The sequence below is a fragment of the Acyrthosiphon pisum genome, unplaced genomic scaffold (genome assembly GCF_005508785.2).
Source record: "Acyrthosiphon pisum isolate AL4f unplaced genomic scaffold, pea_aphid_22Mar2018_4r6ur Scaffold_21450;HRSCAF=24012, whole genome shotgun sequence".
NCBI lineage: Eukaryota > Metazoa > Arthropoda > Insecta > Hemiptera > Aphididae > Acyrthosiphon > Acyrthosiphon pisum.
In genome coordinates, this window is record NW_021770919.1 from 6200 (window position 1) to 15256 (window position 9057).

At 30.2% G+C, this 9057-nt stretch overlaps 1 long non-coding RNA gene across 1 annotated transcript; it reads right to left on the minus strand.

The window, feature by feature from the left end:
* Positions 1–515: 515 nt before the first annotated feature.
* On the minus strand, positions 516–4775 carry LOC115034894. Its single transcript, XR_003840130.1, has 2 exons — positions 4427–4775; positions 516–2643 (listed from the first exon to the last, which is right to left on the minus strand). It is a non-coding gene; the product is annotated as an uncharacterized LOC115034894 (long non-coding RNA).
* Positions 4776–9057: the final 4282 nt, after the last annotated feature.

Here is a 9057-nt window from a genome sequence, read left to right on the forward strand (position 1 = left end):
GAAACATAGACCTTGACCAAAATATACAAAAATATAACTTTAGATGTCCATTTATTTTAATTTTAATTTTACAGGCATCACACACACAGTCGGCTATTATTGTAATGAATGGTAGTTATATGAAAGATAAATTAGTCAATGTCCATTTAGCATCTAAACATGCTAGTGATGTATCATATATAAAAAATGTATGCACTCTTAAAGAAGAATTGTAGGAATGTTTAAATTATTAGAGTTTATCAGTAGTTGTTAGATTAACTGTAGACAATTTTGTTTGTGAACGACAAAAACAATATATTTTGAACTCTTTCTGAGCGATATGCACTTACTTATACGTCAGAAAGAGAAAACATAGACCCTAGACCAAAATATTACAAAAATATAACTTTAGATGTCCATTTATTTTTATTTTTTATTTTACAGGCATCACATACACAGTCGGCTATTATTGTAATGAATGGTATTTATATGAAAGATAAATTAGTCAATGTCCATTTAGCATCTAAACCTGCTAGTGATATATCATATATAAATAACGTATGCACCCTTAAAGAAGAATTGTAGGAATGTTTAAATTATTAGAGTTTATCAGTAGTTGTTAGATTAACTTTAGACAATTTTGTGTGTGAACGACAAAAACAATATATTTGGAACTCTTTCTGAGCGATATGCACTTACTTATACGTCAGAAAGAGAAAACATAGACCCTAGACCAAAATATTACAAAAATATAACTTTAGATGTCCATTTATTTTTATTTTTTATTTTACAAGCATCACATACACAGTCGGCTATTACTGTAATGAATGGCCGTTATATTAAAAATGAAATAATCCATGTTAAGTTAGCAACTAGTCCAGCTAGTGATGTATCACTAGCACAACACAAGTATCAAGAATTAACTCAGTCGCAGAGATCACAGTATGAAGCGATAATGACAAAAAATATTTATACGCTATAACAAATGAATACGTTAATCAGAGTCCAATGTACAAAGAACTATATGATACCTCGATAAATATAAAAAACGTATGCGCCTATTGGACAATTGTGTGTGTGAAAGACACTTCAGACCTGAAGACATGCTTTATCCAGAATTATTGATAAATGATTTAAATGAAAAATTAACATCATTAATACCTTTGGCATTGCCAAAATCAATTAATGCTACACAATCAGCATCTAATGCTTAATCTCTGGCTCAGAATAAAAGCAATAAAAGACTCCTCTGACAATATATCCGTTTGTTGAGGTACCTACACTGGGACAACTGTAGTCAGAAAGAGAAAACATACACCCTAGGTCAAAAAATTACAAAAAATCACTTTAGATATCCATTCATGGAAGTTATTTTTTGCTTATATTGTAGGAATGTTTAAATTATTAGAGTTTATCAGTAGTCGTTAGATTAACTGTTGACAATTTTGTGTGTGAACGACAAAAACAATATATTTGGAACTCTTTCTGAGCGATATGCACTTACTTATACGTCAGAAAGAGAAAACATAGACCCTAGACCAAAAAATTACAAAAATATAACTTAAGATGTCCATTTTTTTTATTTTTATTTTACAGGAATCACATACACAGTCGGCTATTACTGTAATGAATGGCAGTTATATAAAAAATGAAAAAATCCATGTTAATTTAGCAACTAGTCCAGCTAGTGATGTATCACTAGCACAAAACAAGTATCAAGAATTAACTCAGTCGCAGAGATCACAGTATGAAGCGATAATGACAAAAAATATTTATAAGCTATAACAAATGAATACGTTAATCAGAGTCCAATGTACAAAGAACTATATGATACCTTGATAAATATAAAAAACGTATGCGCCTATTGGACAATTGTGTGTGTGAAAGACACTTCAGACCTGAAGACATGCTTTATCCAGAATTATTGATAAATGATTTAAATGAAAAATTAACATCATTAATACCTTTGGCATTGCCAAAATCAATTAATGCTACACAATCAGCATCTAATGCTTAATCTCTGGCTCAGAATAAAAGCAATAAAAGACTCCTCTGACAATATATCCGTTTGTTGAGGTAACTACACTGGGACAACTGTAGTCAGAAAGAGAAAACATACACCCTAGGACAAAAAATTACATAAAATCACTTTAGATATCCATTCATGGAAGTTATTTTTTGCTTATATTGTAGGAATGTTTAAATTATTAGAGTTTATCAGTAGTCGTTAGATTAACTGTAGACAATTTTGTTTGTGAACGACAAAAACAATATATTTGGAACTCTTTCTGAGCGATATGCACTTACTTATACGTCAGAAAGAGAAAACATAGACCCTAGACCAAAAAATTACAAAAATATAACTTAAGATGTCCATTTTTTTTATTTTTATTTTACAGGAATCACATACACAGTCGGCTATTACTGTAATGAATGGCAGTTATATAAAAAATGAAATTATCCATGTTAAGTTAGCAACTAGTCCAGCTAGTGATGTATCACTAGCACAACACAAGTATCAAGAATTAACTCAGTCGCAGAGATCACAGTATGAAGCGATAATGACAAAAAATTTTTATACGCTATAACAAATGAAAACGTTAATCAGAGTCCAATGTATAAAGAACTATATGATACCTTGATAAATATAAAAAACGTATGCGCCTATTAAAGAAGAATAGTAGGAATGTTAAAGTTATCATAGTTTATCAGTAGGTGTTAGATCAACTGTAGACAATTTTGTGTGTGAACGACAAAAACAATATATTTGGAACTCTTTCTGAGCGATATGCACTTACTTATACGTCAGAAAGAGAAAACATAGACCCTAGACCAAAAAATTACAAAAATATAACTTATGATGTCCATTTTTTTTTATTTTTTATTTTACAGGAATAACATACACAGTCGGCTACTACTGTAATGAATGGCCGTTATATGAAAAATGAAAAAATCCATGTTAATTTAGCAACTAGTCCAGCTAGTGATGTATCACTAGCACAAAACAAGTATCAAGAATTAACTCAGTCGCAGAGATCACAGTATGAAGCGATAATGACAAAAAATATTTATACGCTATAAGCAATGAATACGTTAATCAGAGTCCAATGTACAAAGAACTATATGATACCTTGATAAATATAAAAAACGTATGAGCCTATTAGACAATTGTATGTGTGAAAGACACTTCAGACCTGAAGACATGCTTTATCCAGAATTATTGATAAATGATTTAAATCGAAAAATTAACATCATTAATACCTTTGGCATTGCCAAAATCAATTAATGCTACACAATCAGCATCTAATGCTAAATCTCTGGCTCAGAATAAAAGCAATAAAAGACTCCTATGACAATATATCCGTTTGTTGAGGTAACTACACTGGGACAACTGTAGTCAGAAAGAGAAAACATAGACCCTTGACCAAAATATTACAAAAATATAACTTTAGATGTCCATTTATTTTTAATTTTAATTTTACAGGCATCACATACACAGTCGGCTATTATTGTAATGAATGGTAGTTATATGAAAGATAAATTAGTCAATGTCCATTTAGCATCTAAACCTGCTAGTGATGTATCATATATAAAAATTGTATGCACCCTTAAAGAAGAATTGTAGGAATGTTTAAATTATTAGAGTTTATCAGTAGTTGTTAGATTAACTGTAGACAATTTTGTTTGTGAACGACAAAAACAATATATTTTGAACTCTTTCTGAGCGATATGCACTTACTTATACGTCAGAAAGAGAAAACATAGACCCTAGACCAAAATATTACAAAAATATAACTTAAGATGTCCATTTATTTTTATTTTTTATTTTACAGGCATCACATACACAGTCGGCTATTATTGTAATGAATGGTATTTATATGAAAGATAAATTAGTCAATGTCCATTTAGCATCTAAACCTGCTAGTGATATATCATATATAAATAACGTATGCACCCTTAAAGAAGAATTGTAGGAATGTTTAAATTATTAGAGTTTATCAGTAGTTGTTAGATTAACTTTAGACAATTTTGTGTGTGAACGACAAAAACAATATATTTGGAACTCTTTCTGAGCGATATGCACTTACTTATACGTCAGAAAGAGAAAACATAGACCCTAGACCAAAATATTACAAAAATATAACTTTAGATGTCCATTTATTTTTATTTTTTATTTTACAGGCATCACATACACAGTCGGCTATTACTGTAATGAATGGCCGTTATATTAAAAATGAAATAATCCATGTTAAGTTAGCAACTAGTCCAGCTAGTGATGTATCACTAGCACAACACAAGTATCAAGAATTAACTCAGTCGCAGAGATCACAGTATGAAGCGATAATGACAAAAAATATTTATACGCTATAACAAATGAATACGTTAATCAGAGTCCAATGTACAAAGAACTATATGATACCTTGATAAATATAAAAAACGTATGCACCTATTGGACAATTGTGTGTGTGAAAGACACTTCAGACCTGAAGACATGCTTTATCCAGAATTATTGATAAATGATTTAAATGAAAAATTAACATCATTAATACCTTTGGCATTGCCAAAATCAATTAATGCTACACAATCAGCATCTAATGCTTAATCTCTGGCTCAGAATAAAAGCAATAAAAGACTCCTCTGACAATATATCCGTTTGTTGAGGTAACTACACTGGGACAACTGTAGTCAGAAAGAGAAAACATACACCCTAGGACAAAAAATTACATAAAATCACTTTAGATATCCATTCATGGAAGTTATTTTTTGCTTATATTGTACGAATGTTTAAATTATTAGAGTTTATCAGTAGTCGTTAGATTAACTGTAGACAATTTTGTTTGTGAACGACAAAAACAATATATTTGGAACTCTTTCTGAGCGATATGCACTTACATATACGTCAGAAAGAGAAAACATAGACCCTAGACCAAAAAATTACAAAAATATAACTTAAGATGTCCATTTTTTTTTATTTTTATTTTACAGGAATCACATACACAGTCGGCTATTACTGTAATGAATGGCAGTTATATAAAAAATGAAAAAATCCATGTTAATTTAGCAACTAGTCCAGCTAGTGATGTATCACTAGCACAAAACAAGTATCAAGAATTAACTCAGTCGCAGAGATCACAGTATGAAGCGATCATGACAAAAAATATTTATACGCTATAACAAATGAATACGTTAATCAGAGTCCAATGTACAAAGAACTATATGATACCTTGATAAATATAAAAAACGTATGCGCCTATTGGACAATTGTGTGTGTGAAAGACACTTCAGACCTGAAGACATGCTTTATCCAGAATTATTGATAAATGATTTAAATGAAAAATTAACATCATTAATACCTTTGGCATTGCCAAAATCAATTAATGCTACACAATCAGCATCTAATGCTTAATCTCTGGCTCAGAATAAAAGCAATAAAAGACTCCACTGACAATATATCCGTTTGTTGAGGTACCTACACTGGGACAACTGTAGTCAGAAAGAGAAAACATACACCCTAGGACAAAAAATTACAAAAAATCACTTTAGATATCCATTCATGGAAGTTATTTTTTGCTTATATTGTAGGAATGTTTAAATTATTAGAGTTTATCAGTAGTCGTTAGATTAACTGTTGACAATTTTGTGTGTGAACGACAAAAACAATATATTTGGAACTCTTTCTGAGCGATATGCACTTACTTATACGTCAGAAAGAGAAAACATAGACCCTAGACCAAAAAATTACAAAAATATAACTTAAGATGTCCATTTTTTTTATTTTTATTTTACAGGAATCACATACACAGTCGGCTATTACTGTAATGAATGGCAGTTATATAAAAAATGAAAAAATCCATGTTAATTTAGCAACTAGTCCAGCTAGTGATGTATCACTAGCACAAAACAAGTATCAAGAATTAACTCAGTCGCAGAGATCACAGTATGAAGCGATAATGACAAAAAATATTTATACGCTATAACAAATGAATACGTTAATCAGAGTCCAATGTACAAAGAACTATATGATACCTTGATAAATATAAAAAACTTATGAGCCTATTAGACAATTGTATGTGTGAAAGACACTTCAGACCTGAAGACATGCTTTATCCAGAATTATTGATAAATGATTTGAATCGAAAAATTAACATCATTAATACCTTTGGCATTGCCAAAATCAATTAATGCTACACAATCAGCATCTAATGCTAAATCTCTGGCTCAGAATAAAAGCAATAAAAGACTCCTATGACAATATATCCGTTTGTTGAGGTAACTACACTGGGACAACTGTAGTCAGAAAGAGAAAACATACACCCTAGGACAAAAAATTACATAAAATCACTTTAGATATCCATTCATGGAAGTTATTTTTTGCTTATATTGTAGGAATGTTTAAATTATTAGAGTTTATCAGTAGTCGTTAGATTAACTGTAGACAATTTTGTTTGTGAACGACAAAAACAATATATTTTGAACTCTTTCTGAGCGATATGCACTTACTTATACGTCAGAAAGAGAAAACATAGACCCTAGACCAAAATATTACAAAAATATAACTTAAGATGTCCATTTATTTTTATTTTTTATTTTACAGGCATCACATACACAGTCGGCTATTATTGTAATGAATGGTATTTATATGAAAGATAAATTAGTCAATGTCCATTTAGCATCTAAACCTGCTAGTGATGTATCATATATAAATAACTTATGCACCCTTAAAGAAGAATTGTAGGAATGTTTAAATTATTAGAGTTTATCAGTAGTTGTTACATTAACTGTAGACAATTTTGTGTGTGAACGACAAAAACAATATATTTGGAACTCTTTCTGAGCGATATGCACTTACTTATACGTCAGAAAGAGAAAACATAGACCCTAGACCAAAAAATTACAAAAAATAACTTTAGATGTCCATTTTTTTTTATTTTTTATTTTACAGGCATCACATACACAGTCGGCTATTACTGTAATGAATGGCCGTTATATTAAAAATGAAATAATCCATGTTAAGTTAGCAACTAGTCCAGCTAGTGATGTATCACTAGCACAACACAAGTATCAAGAATTAACTCAGTCGCAGAGATCACAGTATGAAGCGATAATGACAAAAAATATTTATACGCTATAACAAATGAATACGTTAATCAGAGTCCCAATGTACAAAGAACTATATGATACCTTGATAAATATAAAAAACGTATGCGCCTATTGGACAATTGTGTGTGTGAAAGACACTTCAGAGTGAAGACATGCTTTATCCAGAATTATTGATAAATGATTTAAATCGAAAAATTAACATCATTAATACCTTTGGCATTGCCAAAATCAATTAATGCTCCACAATCAGCATCTAATGCTAAATCTCTGGCTCAGAATAAAAGCAATAAAAGACTCCTATGACAATATATCCGTTTGTTGAGGTACCTACACTGGGACAACTGTAGTCAGAAAGAGAAAACATACACCCTAGGACAAAAAATTACAAAAAATCACTTTAGATATCCATTCATGGAAGTTATTTTTTGCTTATATTGTAGGAATGTTTAAATTATTAGAGTTTATCAGTAGTCGTTAGATTAACTGTTGACAATTTTGTGTGTGAACGACAAAAACAATATATTTGGAACTCTTTCTGAGCGATATGCACTTACTTATACGTCAGAAAGAGAAAACATAGACCCTAGACCAAAAAATTACAAAAATATAACTTAAGATGTCCATTTTTTTTATTTTTATTTTACAGGAATCACATACACAGTCGGCTATTACTGTAATGAATGGCAGTTATATAAAAAATGAAATTATCCATGTTAAGTTAGCAACTAGTCCAGCTAGTGATGTATCACTAGCACAACACAAGTATCAAGAATTAACTCAGTCGCAGAGATCACAGTATGAAGCGATAATGACAAAAAATTTTTATACGCTATAACAAATGAAAACGTTAATCAGAGTCCAATGTATAAAGAACTATATGATACCTTGATAAATATAAAAAACGTATGCGCCTATTAAAGAAGAATAGTAGGAATGTTAAAGTTATCATAGTTTATCAGTAGGTGTTAGATCAACTGTAGACAATTTTGTGTGTGAACGACAAAAACAATATATTTTAAACTCTTTCTGAGCGATATGCACTTACTTATACGTCAGAAAGAGAAAACATAAAACCCTAGACCAAAAAATTACAAAAATATAACTTATGATGTCCATTTTTTTTTATTTTTTATTTTACAGGAATAACATACACAGTCGGCTACTACTGTAATGAATGGCCGTTATATGAAAAATGAAAAAATCCATGTTAATTTAGCAACTAGTCCAGCTAGTGATGTATCACTAGCACAAAACAAGTATCAAGAATTAACTCAGTCGCAGAGATCACAGTATGAAGCGATAATGACAAAAAATATTTATACGCTATAACAAATGAATACGTTAATCAGAGTCCAATGTACAAAGAACTATATGATACCTTGATAAATATAAAAAACGTATGAGCCTATTAGACAATTGTATGTGTGAAAGACACTTCAGACCTGAAGACATGCTTTATCCAGAATTATTGATAAATGATTTAAATCGAAAAATTAACATCATTAATACCTTTGGCATTGCCAAAATCAATTAATGCTCCACAATCAGCATCTAATGCTAAATCTCTGGCTCAGAATAAAAGCAATAAAAGACTCCTATGACAATATATCCGTTTGTTGAGGTAACTACACTGGGACAACTGTAGTCAGAAAGAGAAAACATAGACCCTTGACCAAAATATTACAAAAATATAACTTTAGATGTCCATTTATTTTTAATTTTAATTTTACAGGCATCACATACACAGTCGACTATTATTGTAATGAATGGTAGTTATATGAAAGATAAATTAGTCAATGTCCATTTAGCATCTAAACCTGCTAGTGATGTATCATATATAAAAAATGTATGCACCCTTAAAGAAAAATTGTAGGAATGTTTAAATTATTAGAGTTTATCAGTAGTTGTTAGATTAACTGTAGACAATTTTGTTTGTGAATGACAAAACAATATATTTTGAACTCTTTCTGAGCGATA